Source organism: Pseudophryne corroboree, chromosome 11, assembly GCF_028390025.1.
Source record: "Pseudophryne corroboree isolate aPseCor3 chromosome 11, aPseCor3.hap2, whole genome shotgun sequence".
In the NCBI taxonomy this organism is placed as follows: Eukaryota; Metazoa; Chordata; class Amphibia; order Anura; family Myobatrachidae; genus Pseudophryne; species Pseudophryne corroboree.
Genome location: NC_086454.1, coordinates 63,616,435 through 63,633,310, shown reverse-complemented (window position 1 = coordinate 63,633,310; position 16,876 = coordinate 63,616,435). Strand labels below are relative to the sequence as shown.

General features: G+C 34.5%; 17 non-coding genes across 17 annotated transcripts; all 17 read right to left on the bottom strand.

Moving 5' to 3' along the window:
* Positions 1-443: 443 nt before the first annotated feature.
* Positions 444-525, bottom strand: TRNAS-GCU (transfer RNA serine (anticodon GCU)). The gene has a single exon. It is a non-coding gene; the product is annotated as a tRNA-Ser (tRNA).
* Positions 526-1,292: 767 nt separating this feature from the next.
* Positions 1,293-1,374, bottom strand: TRNAS-GCU (transfer RNA serine (anticodon GCU)). Its single transcript has one exon. It is a non-coding gene; the product is annotated as a tRNA-Ser (tRNA).
* A 749-nt stretch (positions 1,375-2,123) lies between these two features.
* Positions 2,124-2,205, bottom strand: TRNAS-GCU (transfer RNA serine (anticodon GCU)). The gene has a single exon. It is a non-coding gene; the product is annotated as a tRNA-Ser (tRNA).
* Positions 2,206-2,953: 748 nt separating this feature from the next.
* On the bottom strand, positions 2,954-3,035 carry TRNAS-GCU (transfer RNA serine (anticodon GCU)). The gene has a single exon. It is a non-coding gene; the product is annotated as a tRNA-Ser (tRNA).
* A 749-nt stretch (positions 3,036-3,784) lies between these two features.
* TRNAS-GCU (transfer RNA serine (anticodon GCU)) lies at positions 3,785-3,866 on the bottom strand. Its single transcript has one exon. It is a non-coding gene; the product is annotated as a tRNA-Ser (tRNA).
* Positions 3,867-4,613: 747 nt separating this feature from the next.
* TRNAS-GCU (transfer RNA serine (anticodon GCU)) lies at positions 4,614-4,695 on the bottom strand. Its single transcript has one exon. It is a non-coding gene; the product is annotated as a tRNA-Ser (tRNA).
* A 748-nt stretch (positions 4,696-5,443) lies between these two features.
* Positions 5,444-5,525, bottom strand: TRNAS-GCU (transfer RNA serine (anticodon GCU)). Its single transcript has one exon. It is a non-coding gene; the product is annotated as a tRNA-Ser (tRNA).
* Positions 5,526-7,103: 1,578 nt separating this feature from the next.
* Positions 7,104-7,185, bottom strand: TRNAS-GCU (transfer RNA serine (anticodon GCU)). Its single transcript has one exon. It is a non-coding gene; the product is annotated as a tRNA-Ser (tRNA).
* Positions 7,186-7,932: 747 nt separating this feature from the next.
* On the bottom strand, positions 7,933-8,014 carry TRNAS-GCU (transfer RNA serine (anticodon GCU)). The gene has a single exon. It is a non-coding gene; the product is annotated as a tRNA-Ser (tRNA).
* A 1,578-nt stretch (positions 8,015-9,592) lies between these two features.
* On the bottom strand, positions 9,593-9,674 carry TRNAS-GCU (transfer RNA serine (anticodon GCU)). The gene has a single exon. It is a non-coding gene; the product is annotated as a tRNA-Ser (tRNA).
* Positions 9,675-10,421: 747 nt separating this feature from the next.
* Positions 10,422-10,503, bottom strand: TRNAS-GCU (transfer RNA serine (anticodon GCU)). Its single transcript has one exon. It is a non-coding gene; the product is annotated as a tRNA-Ser (tRNA).
* A 748-nt stretch (positions 10,504-11,251) lies between these two features.
* TRNAS-GCU (transfer RNA serine (anticodon GCU)) lies at positions 11,252-11,333 on the bottom strand. The gene has a single exon. It is a non-coding gene; the product is annotated as a tRNA-Ser (tRNA).
* Positions 11,334-12,082: 749 nt separating this feature from the next.
* TRNAS-GCU (transfer RNA serine (anticodon GCU)) lies at positions 12,083-12,164 on the bottom strand. Its single transcript has one exon. It is a non-coding gene; the product is annotated as a tRNA-Ser (tRNA).
* A 747-nt stretch (positions 12,165-12,911) lies between these two features.
* TRNAS-GCU (transfer RNA serine (anticodon GCU)) lies at positions 12,912-12,993 on the bottom strand. Its single transcript has one exon. It is a non-coding gene; the product is annotated as a tRNA-Ser (tRNA).
* A 748-nt stretch (positions 12,994-13,741) lies between these two features.
* TRNAS-GCU (transfer RNA serine (anticodon GCU)) lies at positions 13,742-13,823 on the bottom strand. The gene has a single exon. It is a non-coding gene; the product is annotated as a tRNA-Ser (tRNA).
* Positions 13,824-15,401: 1,578 nt separating this feature from the next.
* TRNAS-GCU (transfer RNA serine (anticodon GCU)) lies at positions 15,402-15,483 on the bottom strand. The gene has a single exon. It is a non-coding gene; the product is annotated as a tRNA-Ser (tRNA).
* A 747-nt stretch (positions 15,484-16,230) lies between these two features.
* On the bottom strand, positions 16,231-16,312 carry TRNAS-GCU (transfer RNA serine (anticodon GCU)). The gene has a single exon. It is a non-coding gene; the product is annotated as a tRNA-Ser (tRNA).
* Positions 16,313-16,876: the final 564 nt, after the last annotated feature.

Below are 16,876 nucleotides of genomic sequence, written 5' to 3'. Positions count from 1 at the left end.
GACTATGTTACATGAGTTACAGTAATTTCAAATCTCTGCAAATATTACAAACATCACCATTTAGAGTTTGCTGTCACTGTAATGTAAACAAGAAAATTATGCAGGAATAAGGTTTAACCTATATTAAGGGCTCTGCTGTAAAAATGTTTTAACTGCATCCCATATCAGTTTAACAAAGCCCAAGAAATGTCATAGACTTTAAATTATCTAAACATAAATCATTTTAACCTATACTTGTGAGCTAATCCACCATCATGGGGGATAAAGCATTTGCAAAATAAATTCTAGATAGTAGTATTGACATTGCATGTTCAAATATCAAGACACTTGCTCATGTTTACCATCTTAAAGTAGACTTCTTGATTTGACTTGTTTATTTTGGCCATTTGTGTGTCAGTAGCAGTATTTGTAAAAATGCCTCTTCTACCTAAAAAGCATTGTGACGACGAGGAAGGGATTTGAACCCATGCGTGCAGAGCACAATGGATTAGCAGTCCATCGCCCTAACCACTCGGCCACCTCGTCTCACTGGTATGCAATATGGCAAACATTCCAACACCACTAGTTATACTTCAAAGTCAATTCTTTATGTTCTTGTAGATTGTGTCATTTTCACAATCACGAGCTTGATAGCAAGTCGACTTTCAACCATCCTTGGCTTTAGGAATATTTATTTAATTTTAACCGAAACTTGTGAACAAATCCACCATCACCCACCTCACAAACAAAAATGATTTTTAATACTTCTGGCCAATAACATGACCTTCTCTGTAAAAGTAATGTATTAATTTTCACTAAATGTGTTCTATGCTTGTCTTTAAGGAAGTGACAGACTATGTTACATGAGTTACAGTAATTTCAAATCTCTGCAAATATTACAAACATCACCATTTAGAGTTTGCTGTCACTGTAATGTAAACAAGAAAATTATGCAGGAATAAGGTTTAACCTATATTAAGGGCTCTGCTGTAAAAAAATTTAACTGCACCCCATATCAGTTTAATAAAGCCCAAGAAATGTCATAGACTTTAATTATCTAAACATAAATTATTTTAACCTATACTTGTGAGTTAATCCACCATCATGGGGAAATAAAGAATTTGCCAAACAAATTCAAGATAGTAGTATTGACAATGCATGTTCAAATATCAAGACACTTGCTCATGTTTTCCATCTTAAAGTAGACTTCTTGATTTGACTTGTTTATTTTGGCCATTTTTGTGTCAGCTTCACTTGCTGGTTTATGAAGCAGTATTTGTAAAAATGCCTCTTCTACCTAAAGAGCATTGTGACGACAAGGATGGGATTTGAACCCATGCGTGCATAGTACAATGGATTAGCAGTCCATCGCCTTAACCACTCGGCCACCTCGTCTCACTGGAATTCAATATGGCAAACATTCCAACACCACTAGTTATACTTCAATGTCAATTCTTTATGTTCTTGTAGATTGTGTCATTTTTACAATCACGAGCTTGATAGCAAGTCGACTTTCAACCATCCTTGGCTTTAAGAACATTTATTTAATTTTAACCTAAACTTGTGAACAAATCCACCATCACCCACCTCACAAACAAAAATGATTTTTAATACTTCTGGCCAATAACATGACCTTCTCTGTAAAAGTAATATATTAATTTTCACTAAATGTGTTCTATGCTTGTCTTTAATGAAGTGACAGACTATGTTACATGAGTTACAGTAATTTCAAATCTCTGCAAATATTACAAACATCACCATTTAGAGTTTGCTGTCACTGTAATGTAAACAAGAAAATTATGCAGGAATAAGGTTTAACCTATATTAAGGGCTCTGCTGTAAAAATGTTTTAACTGCATCCCATATCAGTTTAACAAAGCCCAAGAAATGTCATAGACTTTAAATTATCTAAACATAAATCATTTTAACCTATACTTGTGAGCTAATCCACCATCATGGGGGTTAAGGCATTTGCAAAATAAATTCTAGATAGTAGTATTGACATTGCATGTTCAAATATCAAGACACTTGCTCATGTTTACCATCTTAAAGTAGACTTTTTGATTTGACTTGTTTATTTTGGCCATTTGTGTGTCAGTAGCAGTATTTGTAAAAATGCCTCTTCTACCTAAAAAGCATTGTGACGACGAGGATGGGATTTGAACCCATGCGTGCAGAGCACAACGGATTAGCAGTCCACCGCCTTAACCACTCGGCCACCTCGTCTCACTGGTATGCAATAAAGCAAACATTCCAACACCACTAGTTATACTTCAAAGTCAATTCTTTATGTTCTAGTAGATTGTGTCATTTTCACAATCACGAGCTTGATAGCAAGTCGACTTTCAACCATCCTTGGCTTTAGGAACATTTATTTAATTTTAACCGAAACTTGTAAACAAATCCACCATCACCCACCTCACAAACAAAAATGATTTTTAATACTTCTGGCCAATAACATGACCTTCTCTGTAAAAGTAATGTATTAATTTTCACTAAATGTGTTCTCTGCTTGTCTTTAAGGAAGTGACAGACTATGTTACATGAGTTACAGTAATTTCAAATCTCTGCAAATATTACAAACATCACCATTTAGAGTTTGCTGTCACTGTAATGTAAACAAGAAAATTATGCAGGAATAAGGTTTAACCTATATTAAGGGCTCTGCTGTAAAAAATTTTAACTGCACCCCATATCAGTTTAATAAAGCCCAAGAAATGTCATAGACTTTAATTATCTAAACATAAATTATTTTAACCTATACTTGTGAGTTAATCCACCATCATGGGGAAATAAAGCATTTGCCAAACAAATTCAAGATAGTAGTATTGACAATGCATGTTCAAATATCAAGACACTTGCTCATGTTTACCATCTTAAAGTAGACTTCTTGATTTGACTTGTTTATTTTGGCCATTTGTGTGTCAGTAGCAGTATTTGTAAAAATGCCTCTTCTACCTAAAAAGTATTGTGATGACAAGGATGGGATTCGAACCAATGCGTGCTGAGCACAATGGATTAGCAGTCCATCGCCTTAACCACTCGGTCACCTCGTCTCACTGGTATGCAATCTAGCAAACTTTCCAACACCACTTGTAATACTTCAAAGTCAATTCTTTATGTTCTTGTAGATTGTGTCATTTTCACAATCACAAGCTTGATAGCAAGTCGACTTTCAACCATCCTTGGCTTTAGGAACATTTATTTAATTTTAACCAAAACTTGTGAACAAATCCACCATCACCCACCTCACAAACAAAAATGATTTTTAATACTTCTGGCCAATAACATGACCTTCTCTGTAAAAGTAATGTATTAATTTTCACTAAATGTGTTCTATGCTTGTCTTTAATGAAGTGACAGACTATGTTACATGAGTTACAGTAATTTCAAATCTCTGCAAATATTACAAACATCACCATTTAGAGTTTGCTGTCACTGTAATGTAAACAAGAAAATTATGCAGGAATAAGGTTTAACCTATATTAAGGGCTCTGCTGTAAAAATGTTTTAACTGCATCCCATATCAGTTTAACAAAGCCCAAGAAATGTCATAGACTTTAAATTATCTAAACATAAATCATTTTAACCTATACTTGTGAGCTAATCCACCATCATGGGGGATAAAGCATTTGCAAAATAAATTCTAGATAGTAGTATTGACATTGCATGTTCAAATATCAAGACACTTGCTCATGTTTACCATCTTAAAGTAGACTTCTTGATTTGACTTGTTTATTTTGGCCATTTGTGTGTCAGTAGCAGTATTTGTAAAAATGCCTCTTCTACCTAAAAAGCATTGTGACGACGAGGAAGGGATTTGAACCCATGCGTGCAGAGCACAATGGATTAGCAGTCCATCGCCCTAACCACTCGGCCACCTCGTCTCACTGGTATGCAATATGGCAAACATTCCAACACCACTAGTTATACTTCAAAGTCAATTCTTTATGTTCTTGTAGATTGTGTCATTTTCACAATCACGAGCTTGATAGCAAGTCGACTTTCAACCATCCTTGGCTTTAGGAATATTTATTTAATTTTAACCGAAACTTGTGAACAAATCCACCATCACCCACCTCACAAACAAAAATGATTTTTAATACTTCTGGCCAATAACATGACCTTCTCTGTAAAAGTAATGTATTAATTTTCACTAAATGTGTTCTATGCTTGTCTTTAAGGAAGTGACAGACTATGTTACATGAGTTACAGTAATTTCAAATCTCTGCAAATATTACAAACATCACCATTTAGAGTTTGCTGTCACTGTAATGTAAACAAGAAAATTATGCAGGAATAAGGTTTAACCTATATTAAGGGCTCTGCTGTAAAAAAATTTAACTGCACCCCATATCAGTTTAATAAAGCCCAAGAAATGTCATAGACTTTAATTATCTAAACATAAATCATTTTAACCTATACTTGTGAGCTAATCCACCATCATGGGGAATAAAGCATTTGCAAAATAAATTCTAGATAGTAGTATTGACATTGCATGTTCAAATATCAAGACACTTGCTCATGTTTACCATCTTAAAGTAGACTTCTTGATTTGACTTGTTTATTTTGGCCATTTGTGTGTCAGTAGCAGTATTTGTAAAAATGCCTCTTCTACCTAAAAAGCATTGTGACGACAAGGATAGGATTTGAACCCATGCGTGCAGAGCACAATGGATTAGCAGTCCACCGCCTTAACCACTCGGCCACCTCGTCTCACTGGTATACAATATGGCAAACATTCCAACACCACTAGTTATACTTCAAAGTCAATTCTTTATGTTCTTGTAGATTGTGTCATTTTCACAATCACGAGCTTGATAGCAAGTCGACTTTCAACCATCCTTGGCTTTAGGAACATTTATTTAATTTTAACCGAAACTTGTGAACAAATCCACCATCACCCACCTCACAAACAAAAATGATTTTTAATACTTCTGGCCAATAACATGACCTTCTCTGTAAAAGTAATGTATTCATTTTCACTAAATGTGTTCTATGCTTGTCTTTAAGGAAGTGACAGACTATGTTACATGAGTTACAGTAATTTCAAATCTCTGCAAATATTACAAACATCACCATTTAGAGTTTGCTGTCACTGTAATGTAAACAAGAAAATTATGCAGGAATAAGGTTTAACCTATATTAAGGGCTCTGCTGTAAAAAAATTTTAACTGCACCCCATATCAGTTTAATAAAGCCCAAGAAATGTCATAGGCTTTAATTATCTAAACATAAATCATTTTAAAATATAATTGTGAGCTAATCCACCATCATGGGGAATAAAGCATTTGCAAAATAAATTCTAGATAGTAGTATTGACATTGCATGTTCAAATATCAAGACACTTGCTCATGTTTACCATCTTAAAGTAGACTTCTTGATTTGACTTGTTTATTTTGGCCATTTGTGTGTCAGTAGCAGTATTTGTAAAAATGCCTCTTCTACCTAAAAAGCATTGTGACGACGAGGAAGGGATTTGAACCCATGCGTGCAGAGCACAATGGATTAGCAGTCCATCGCCTTAACCACTCGGCCACCTCGTCTCACTGGTATGCAATATGGCAAACATTCCAACACCACTAGTTATACTTCAAAGTCAATTCTTTATGTTCTTGTAGATTGTGTCATTTTCACAATCACGAGCTTGATAGCAAGTCGACTTTCAACCATCCTTGGCTTTAGGAATATTTATTTAATTTTAACCGAAACTTGTGAACAAATCCACCATCACCCACCTCACAAACAAAAATGATTTTTAATACTTCTGGCCAATAACATGACCTTCTCTGTAAAAGTAATGTATTAATTTTCACTAAATGTGTTCTATGCTTGTCTTTAAGGAAGTGACAGACTATGTTACATGAGTTACAGTAATTTCAAATCTCTGCAAATATTACAAACATCACCATTTAGAGTTTGCTGTCACTGTAATGTAAACAAGAAAATTATGCAGGAATAAGGTTTAACCTATATTAAGGGCTCTGCTGTAAAAATGTTTAACTGCACCCCATATCAGTTTAATAAAGCCCAAGAAATGTCATAGACTTTAATTATCTAAACATAAATCATTTTAACCTATACTTGTGAGCTAATCCACCATCATGGGGAATAAAGCATTTGCAAAATAAATTCTAGATAGTAGTATTGACATTGCATGTTCAAATATCAAGACACTTGCTCATGTTTACCATCTTAAAGTAGACTTCTTGATTTGACTTGTTTATTTTGGCCATTTGTGTGTCAGTAGCAGTATTTGTAAAAATGCCTCTTCTACCTAAAAAGTATTGTGACGACTAGGATGGGATTTGAACCCATGCGTGCTGATCACAATGGATTAGCAGTCTATCGCCTTAACTACTCGACCACCTCGTCTCACTGGTATGCAATCTGGCAAACTTTCCAACACCACTTGTAATACTTCAAAGTCAATTCTTTATGTTCTTGTAGATTGTGTCATTTTCACAATCACGAGCTTGATAGCAAGTCGACTTTCAACCATCCTTGGCTTTAGGAACATTTATTTAATTTTAACCGAAACTTGTGAACAAATCCACCATCACCCACCTCACAAACAAAAATGATTTTTAATACTTCTGGTCAATAACATGACCTTCTCTGTAAAAGTAATGTATTAATTTTCACTAAATGTGTTCTATGCTTGTCTTTAATGAGGTGACAGACTATGTTATATGAGTTACAGTAATTTCAAATCTCAGCAAATATTACAAACATCACCATTTAGAGTTTGCTGTCACTGTAATGTAAACAAGAAAATTATGCAGGAATAAGGTTTAACCTATATTAAGGGCTCTGCTGTAAAAATGTTTTAACTGCATCCCATATCAGTTTAACAAAGCCCAAGAAATGTCATAGACTTTAAATTATCTAAACATAAATCATTTTAACCTATACTTGTGAGCTAATCCACCATCATGGGGGATAAAGCATTTGCAAAATAAATTCTAGATAGTAGTATTGACATTGCATGTTCAAATATCAAGACACTTGCTCATGTTTACCATCTTAAAGTAGACTTCTTGATTTGACTTGTTTATTTTGGCCATTTGTGTTTCAGTAGCTGTATTTGTAAAAATGCCTCTTCTACCTAAAAAGCATTGTGACGACGAGGATAGGATTTGAACCCATGCGTGCAAAGCACAATGGATTAGCAGTCCATCGCCTTAACCACTCGGCCACCTCGTCTCACTGGTATACAATATGGCAAACATTCCAACACCACTAGTTATACTTCAAAGTCAATTCTTTATGTTCTTGTAGATTGTGTCATTTTCACAATCACGAGCTTGATAGCAAGTCGACTTTCAACCATCCTTGGCTTTAGGAACATTTATTTAATTTTAACCGAAACTTGTGAACAAATCCACCATCACCCACCTCACAAACAAAAATGATTTTTAATACTTCTGGCCAATAACATGACCTTCTCTGTAAAAGTAATGTATTAATTTTCACTAAATGTGTTCTATGCTTGTCTTTAAGGAAGTGACAGACTATGTTACATGAGTTACAGTAATTTCAAATCTCTGCAAATATTACAAACATCACCATTTAGAGTTTGCTGTCACTGTAATGTAAACAAGAAAATTATGCAGGAATAAGGTTTAACCTATATTAAGGGCTCTGCTGTAAAATTTTTTAACTGCACCCCATATCAGTTTAATAAAGCCCAAGAAATGTCATAGACTTTAATTATCTAAACATAAATCATTTTAAAATATACTTGTGAGCTAATCCACCATCATGGGGAATAAAGCATTTGCAAAATAAATTCTAGATAGTAGTATTGACATTGCATGTTCAAATATCAAGACACTTGCTCATGTTTACCATCTTAAAGTAGACTTCTTGATTTGACTTGTTTATTTTGGCCATTTGTGTGTCAGTAGCAGTATTTGTAAAAATGCCTCTTCTACCTAAAAAGCATTGTGACGACGAGGAAGGGATTTGAACCCATGCGTGCAGAGCACAATGGATTAGCAGTCCATCGCCTTAACCACTCGGCCACCTCGTCTCACTGGTATGCAATATGGCAAACATTCCAACACCCGTAGTTATACTTCAAAGTCAATTCTTTATGTTCTTGTAGATTGTGTCATTTTCACAATCACGAGCTTGATAGCAAGTCGACTTTCAACCATCCTTGGCTTTAGGAATATTTATTTAATTTTAACCGAAACTTGTGAACAAATCCACCATCACCCACCTCACAAACAAAAATGATTTTTAATACTTCTGGCCAATAACATGACCTTCTCTGTAAAAGTAATGTATTCATTTTCACTAAATGTGTTCTATGCTTGTCTTTAAGGAAGTGACAGACTATGTTACATGAGTTACAGTAATTTCAAATCTCTGCAAATATTACAAACATCACCATTTAGAGTTTGCTGTCACTGTAATGTAAACAAGAAAATTATACAGGAATAAGGTTTAACCTATATTAAGGGCTCTGCTGTAAAAATTTTTAACTGCACCCCATATCAGTTTAATAAAGCCCAAGAAATGTCATAGACTTTAATTATCTAAACATAAATCATTTTAACCTATACTTGTGAGCTAATCCACCATCATGGGGAATAAAGCATTTGCAAAATAAATTCTAGATAGTAGTATTGACATTGCATGTTCAAATATCAAGACACTTGCTCATGTTTACCATCTTAAAGTAGACTTCTTGATTTGACTTGTTTATTTTGGCCATTTGTGTGTCAGTAGCAGTATTTGTAAAAATGCCTCTTCTACCTAAAAAGTATTGTGATGACTAGGATGGGATTTGAACCCATGCGTGCTGATCACAATGGATTATCAGTCTATCGCCTTAACTACTCGACCACCTCGTCTCACTGGTATGCAATCTGGCAAACTTTCCAACACCACTTGTAATACTTCAAAGTCAATTCTTTATGTTCTTGTAGATTGTGTCATTTTCACAATCACGAGCTTGATAGCAAGTCGACTTTCAACCATCCTTGGCTTTAGGAACATTTATTTAATTTTAACCGAAACTTGTGAACAAATCCACCATCACCCACCTCACAAACAAAAATGATTTTTAATACTTCTGGCCAATAACATGACCTTCTCTGTAAAAGTAATGTATTAATTTTCACTAAATGTGTTCTATGCTTGTCTTTAATGAGGTGACAGACTATGTTATATGAGTTACAGTAATTTCAAATCTCAGCAAATATTACAAACATCACCATTTAGAGTTTGCTGGCACTGTAATGTAAACAAGAAAATTATGCAGGAATAAGGTTTAACCTACATTAAGGGCTCTGCTGTAAAAATGTTTTAACTGCATCCCATATCAGTTTAACAAAGCCCAAGAAATGTCATAGACTTTAAATTATCTAAACATAAATCATTTTAACCTATACTTTTGAGCTAATCCACCATCATGGGGGATAAAGCATTTGCAAAATAAATTCTAGATAGTAGTATTGACATTGCATGTTCAAATATCAAGACACTTGCTCATGTTTACCATCTTAAAGTAGACTTCTTGATTTGACTTGTTTATTTTGGCCATTTGTGTGTCAGTAGCAGTATTTGTAAAAATGCCTCTTCTACCTAAAAAGCATTGTGACGACGAGGATAGGATTTGAACCCATGCGTGCAGAGCACAATGGATTAGCAGTCCATCGCCTTAACCACTCGGCCACCTCGTCTCACTGGTATACAATATGGCAAACATTCCAACACCACTAGTTATACTTCAAAGTCAATTCTTTATGTTCTTGTAGATTGTGTCATTTTCACAATCACGAGCTTGATAGAAAGTCGACTTTCAACCATCCTTGGCTTTAGGAACATTTATTTAATTTTAACCGAAACTTGTGAACAAATCCACCATCACCCACCTCACAAACAAAAATGATTTTTAATACTTCTGGCCAATAACATGACCTTCTCTGTAAAAGTAATGTATTCATTTTCACTAAATGTGTTCTATGCTTGTCTTTAAGGAAGTGACAGACTATGTTACATGAGTTACAGTAATTTCAAATCTCTGCAAATATTATAAACATCACCATTTAGAGTTTGCTGTCACTGTAATGTAAACAAGAAAATTATGCAGGAATAAGGTTTAACCTATATTAAGGGCTCTGCTGTAAAAATTTTTAACTGCACCCCATATCAGTTTAATAAAGCCCAAGAAATGTCATAGACTTTAATTATCTAAACATAAATCATTTTAAAATATACTTGTGAGCTAATCCACCATCATGGGGAATAAAGCATTTGCAAAATAAATTCTAGATAGTAGTATTGACATTGCATGTTCAAATATCAAGACACTTGCTCATGTTTACCATCTTAAAGTAGACTTCTTGATTTGACTTGTTTATTTTGGCCATTTGTGTGTCAGTAGCAGTATTTGTAAAAATGCCTCTTCTACCTAAAAAGCATTGTGACGACAAGGAAGGGATTTGAACCCATGCGTGCAGAGCACAATGGATTAGCAGTCCATCGCCTTAACCACTCGGCCACCTCATCTCACTGGTATGCAATATGGCAAACATTCCAACACCACTAGTTATACTTCAAAGTCAATTCTTTATGTTCTTGTAGATTGTGTCATTTTCACAATCACGAGCTTGATAGCAAGTCGACTTTCAACCATCCTTGGCTTTAGGAATATTTATTTAATTTTAACCGAAACTTGTGAACAAATCCACCATCACCCACCTCACAAACAAAAATGATTTTTAATACTTCTGGCCAATAACATGACCTTCTCTGTAAAAGTAATGTATTAATTTTCACTAAATGTGTTCTCTGCTTGTCTTTAAGGAAGTGACAGACTATGTTACATGAGTTACAGTAATTTCAAATCTCTGCAAATATTACAAACATCACCATTTAGAGTTTGCTGTCACTGTAATGTAAACAAGAAAATTATGCAGGAATAAGGTTTAACCTATATTAAGGGCTCTGCTGTAAAAAATTTTAACTGCACCCCATATCAGTTTAATAAAGCCCAAGAAATGTCATAGACTTTAATTATCTAAACATAAATTATTTTAACCTATACTTGTGAGTTAATCCACCATCATGGGGAAATAAAGCATTTGCCAAACAAATTCAAGATAGTAGTATTGACAATGCATGTTCAAATATCAAGACACTTGCTCATGTTTACCATCTTAAAGTAGACTTCTTGATTTGACTTGTTTATTTTGGCCATTTGTGTGTCAGTAGCAGTATTTGTAAAAATGCCTCTTCTACCTAAAAAGTATTGTGATGACAAGGATGGGATTCGAACCAATGCGTGCTGAGCACAATGGATTAGCAGTCCATCGCCTTAACCACTCGGTCACCTCGTCTCACTGGTATGCAATCTAGCAAACTTTCCAACACCACTTGTAATACTTCAAAGTCAATTCTTTATGTTCTTGTAGATTGTGTCATTTTCACAATCACAAGCTTGATAGCAAGTCGACTTTCAACCATCCTTGGCTTTAGGAACATTTATTTAATTTTAACCAAAACTTGTGAACAAATCCACCATCACCCACCTCACAAACAAAAATGATTTTTAATACGTCTGGCCAATAACACGACCTTCTCTGTAAAAGTAATGTATTAATTTTCACTAAATGTGTTCTATGCTTGTCTTTAATGAAGTGACAGACTATGTTACATGAGTTACAGTAATTTCAAATCTCTGCAAATATTACAAACATCACCATTTAGAGTTTGCTGTCACTGTAATGTAAACAAGAAAATTATGCAGGAATAAGGTTTAACCTATATTAAGGGCTCTGCTGTAAAAATGTTTTAACTGCATCCCATATCAGTTTAACAAAGCCCAAGAAATGTCATAGACTTTAAATTATCTAAACATAAATCATTTTAACCTATACTTGTGAGCTAATCCACCATCATGGGGGATAAAGCATTTGCAAAATAAATTCTAGATAGTAGTATTGACATTGCATGTTCAAATATCAAGACACTTGCTCATGTTTACCATCTTAAAGTAGACTTCTTGATTTGACTTGTTTATTTTGGCCATTTGTGTGTCAGTAGCAGTATTTGTAAAAATGCCTCTTCTACCTAAAAAGCATTGTGACGACGAGGAAGGGATTTGAACCCATGCGTGCAGAGCACAATGGATTAGCAGTCCATCGCCCTAACCACTCGGCCACCTCGTCTCACTGGTATGCAATATGGCAAACATTCCAACACCACTAGTTATACTTCAAAGTCAATTCTTTATGTTCTTGTAGATTGTGTCATTTTCACAATCACGAGCTTGATAGCAAGTCGACTTTCAACCATCCTTGGCTTTAGGAATATTTATTTAATTTTAACCGAAACTTGTGAACAAATCCACCATCACCCACCTCACAAACAAAAATGATTTTTAATACTTCTGGCCAATAACATGACCTTCTCTGTAAAAGTAATGTATTAATTTTCACTAAATGTGTTCTATGCTTGTCTTTAAGGAAGTGACAGACTATGTTACATGAGTTACAGTAATTTCAAATCTCTGCAAATATTACAAACATCACCATTTAGAGTTTGCTGTCACTGTAATGTAAACAAGAAAATTATGCAGGAATAAGGTTTAACCTATATTAAGGGCTCTGCTGTAAAAAAATTTAACTGCACCCCATATCAGTTTAATAAAGCCCAAGAAATGTCATAGACTTTAATTATCTAAACATAAATCATTTTAACCTATACTTGTGAGCTAATCCACCATCATGGGGAATAAAGCATTTGCAAAATAAATTCTAGATAGTAGTATTGACATTGCATGTTCAAATATCAAGACACTTGCTCATGTTTACCATCTTAAAGTAGACTTCTTGATTTGACTTGTTTATTTTGGCCATTTGTGTGTCAGTAGCAGTATTTGTAAAAATGCCTCTTCTACCTAAAAAGCATTGTGACGACAAGGATAGGATTTGAACCCATGCGTGCAGAGCACAATGGATTAGCAGTCCACCGCCTTAACCACTCGGCCACCTCGTCTCACTGGTATACAATATGGCAAACATTCCAACACCACTAGTTATACTTCAAAGTCAATTCTTTATGTTCTTGTAGATTGTGTCATTTTCACAATCACGAGCTTGATAGCAAGTCGACTTTCAACCATCCTTGGCTTTAGGAACATTTATTTAATTTTAACCGAAACTTGTGAACAAATCCACCATCACCCACCTCACAAACAAAAATGATTTTTAATACTTCTGGCCAATAACATGACCTTCTCTGTAAAAGTAATGTATTCATTTTCACTAAATGTGTTCTATGCTTGTCTTTAAGGAAGTGACAGACTATGTTACATGAGTTACAGTAATTTCAAATCTCTGCAAATATTACAAACATCACCATTTAGAGTTTGCTGTCACTGTAATGTAAACAAGAAAATTATGCAGGAATAAGGTTTAACCTATATTAAGGGCTCTGCTGTAAAAAATTTTTAACTGCACCCCATATCAGTTTAATAAAGCCCAAGAAATGTCATAGGCTTTAATTATCTAAACATAAATCATTTTAAAATATAATTGTGAGCTAATCCACCATCATGGGGAATAAAGCATTTGCAAAATAAATTCTAGATAGTAGTATTGACATTGCATGTTCAAATATCAAGACACTTGCTCATGTTTACCATCTTAAAGTAGACTTCTTGATTTGACTTGTTTATTTTGGACATTTGTGTGTCAGTAGCAGTATTTGTAAAAATGCCTCTTCTACCTAAAAAGCATTGTGACGACGAGGAAGGGATTTGAACCCATGCGTGCAGAGCACAATGGATTAGCAGTCCATCGCCTTAAACACTCGGCCACCTCGTCTCACTGGTATGCAATATGGCAAACATTCCAACACCACTAGTTATACTTCAAAGTCAATTCTTTATGTTCTTGTAGATTGTGTCATTTTCACAATCACGAGCTTGATAGCAAGTCGACTTTCAACCATCCTTGGCTTTAGGAATATTTATTTAATTTTAACCGAAACTTGTGAACAAATCCACCATCACCCACCTCACAAACAAAAATGATTTTTAATACTTCTGGCCAATAACATGACCTTCTCTGTAAAAGTAATGTATTAATTTTCACTAAATGTGTTCTATGCTTGTCTTTAAGGAAGTGACAGACTATGTTACATGAGTTACAGTAATTTCAAATCTCTGCAAATATTACAAACATCACCATTTAGAGTTTGCTGTCACTGTAATGTAAACAAGAAAATTATGCAGGAATAAGGTTTAACCTATATTAAGGGCTCTGCTGTAAAAATGTTTAACTGCACCCCATATCAGTTTAATAAAGCCCAAGAAATGTCATAGACTTTAATTATCTAAACATAAATCATTTTAACCTATACTTGTGAGCTAATCCACCATCATGGGGAATAAAGCATTTGCAAAATAAATTCTAGATAGTAGTATTGACATTGCATGTTCAAATATCAAGACACTTGCTCATGTTTACCATCTTAAAGTAGACTTCTTGATTTGACTTGTTTATTTTGGCCATTTGTGTGTCAGTAGCAGTATTTGTAAAAATGCCTCTTCTACCTAAAAAGTATTGTGACGACTAGGATGGGATTTGAACCCATGCGTGCTGATCACAATGGATTAGCAGTCTATCGCCTTAACTACTCGACCACCTCGTCTCACTGGTATGCAATCTGGCAAACTTTCCAACACCACTTGTAATACTTCAAAGTCAATTCTTTATGTTCTTGTAGATTGTGTCATTTTCACAATCACGAGCTTGATAGCAAGTCGACTTTCAACCATCCTTGGCTTTAGGAACATTTATTTAATTTTAACCGAAACTTGTGAACAAATCCACCATCACCCACCTCACAAACAAAAATGATTTTTAATACTTCTGGTCAATAACATGACCTTCTCTGTAAAAGTAATGTATTAATTTTCACTAAATGTGTTCTATGCTTGTCTTTAATGAGGTGACAGACTATGTTATATGAGTTACAGTAATTTCAAATCTCAGCAAATATTACAAACATCACCATTTAGAGTTTGCTGTCACTGTAATGTAAACAAGAAAATTATGCAGGAATAAGGTTTAACCTATATTAAGGGCTCTGCTGTAAAAATGTTTTAACTGCATCCCATATCAGTTTAACAAAGCCCAAGAAATGTCATAGACTTTAAATTATCTAAACATAAATCATTTTAACCTATACTTGTGAGCTAATCCACCATCATGGGGGATAAAGCATTTGCAAAATAAATTCTAGATAGTAGTATTGACATTGCATGTTCAAATATCAAGACACTTGCTCATGTTTACCATCTTAAAGTAGACTTCTTGATTTGACTTGTTTATTTTGGCCATTTGTGTTTCAGTAGCTGTATTTGTAAAAATGCCTCTTCTACCTAAAAAGCATTGTGACGACGAGGATAGGATTTGAACCCATGCGTGCAAAGCACAATGGATTAGCAGTCCATCGCCTTAACCACTCGGCCACCTCGTCTCACTGGTATACAATATGGCAAACATTCCAACACCACTAGTTATACTTCAAAGTCAATTCTTTATGTTCTTGTAGATTGTGTCATTTTCACAATCACGAGCTTGATAGCAAGTCGACTTTCAACCATCCTTGGCTTTAGGAACATTTATTTAATTTTAACCGAAACTTGTGAACAAATCCACCATCACCCACCTCACAAACAAAAATGATTTTTAATACTTCTGGCCAATAACATGACCTTCTCTGTAAAAGTAATGTATTAATTTTCACTAAATGTGTTCTATGCTTGTCTTTAAGGAAGTGACAGACTATGTTACATGAGTTACAGTAATTTCAAATCTCTGCAAATATTACAAACATCACCATTTAGAGTTTGCTGTCACTGTAATGTAAACAAGAAAATTATGCAGGAATAAGGTTTAACCTATATTAAGGGCTCTGCTGTAAAATTTTTTAACTGCACCCCATATCAGTTTAATAAAGCCCAAGAAATGTCATAGACTTTAATTATCTAAACATAAATCATTTTAAAATATACTTGTGAGCTAATCCACCATCATGGGGAATAAAGCATTTGCAAAATAAATTCTAGATAGTAGTATTGACATTGCATGTTCAAATATCAAGACACTTGCTCATGTTTACCATCTTAAAGTAGACTTCTTGATTTGACTTGTTTATTTTGGCCATTTGTGTGTCAGTAGCAGTATTTGTAAAAATGCCTCTTCTACCTAAAAAGCATTGTGACGACGAGGAAGGGATTTGAACCCATGCGTGCAGAGCACAATGGATTAGCAGTCCATCGCCTTAACCACTCGGCCACCTCGTCTCACTGGTATGCAATATGGCAAACATTCCAACACCCGTAGTTATACTTCAAAGTCAATTCTTTATGTTCTTGTAGATTGTGTCATTTTCACAATCACGAGCTTGATAGCAAGTCGACTTTCAACCATCCTTGGCTTTAGGAATATTTATTTAATTTTAACCGAAACTTGTGAACAAATCCACCATCACCCACCTCACAAACAAAAATGATTTTTAATACTTCTGGCCAATAACATGACCTTCTCTGTAAAAGTAATGTATTCATTTTCACTAAATGTGTTCTATGCTTGTCTTTAAGGAAGTGACAGACTATGTTACATGAGTTACAGTAATTTCAAATCTCTGCAAATATTACAAACATCACCATTTAGAGTTTGCTGTCACTGTAATGTAAACAAGAAAATTATACAGGAATAAGGTTTAACCTATATTAAGGGCTCTGCTGTAAAAATTTTTAACTGCACCCCATATCAGTTTAATAAAGCCCAAGAAATGTCATAGACTTTAATTATCTAAACATAAATCATTTTAACCTATACTTGTGAGCTAATCCACCATCATGGGG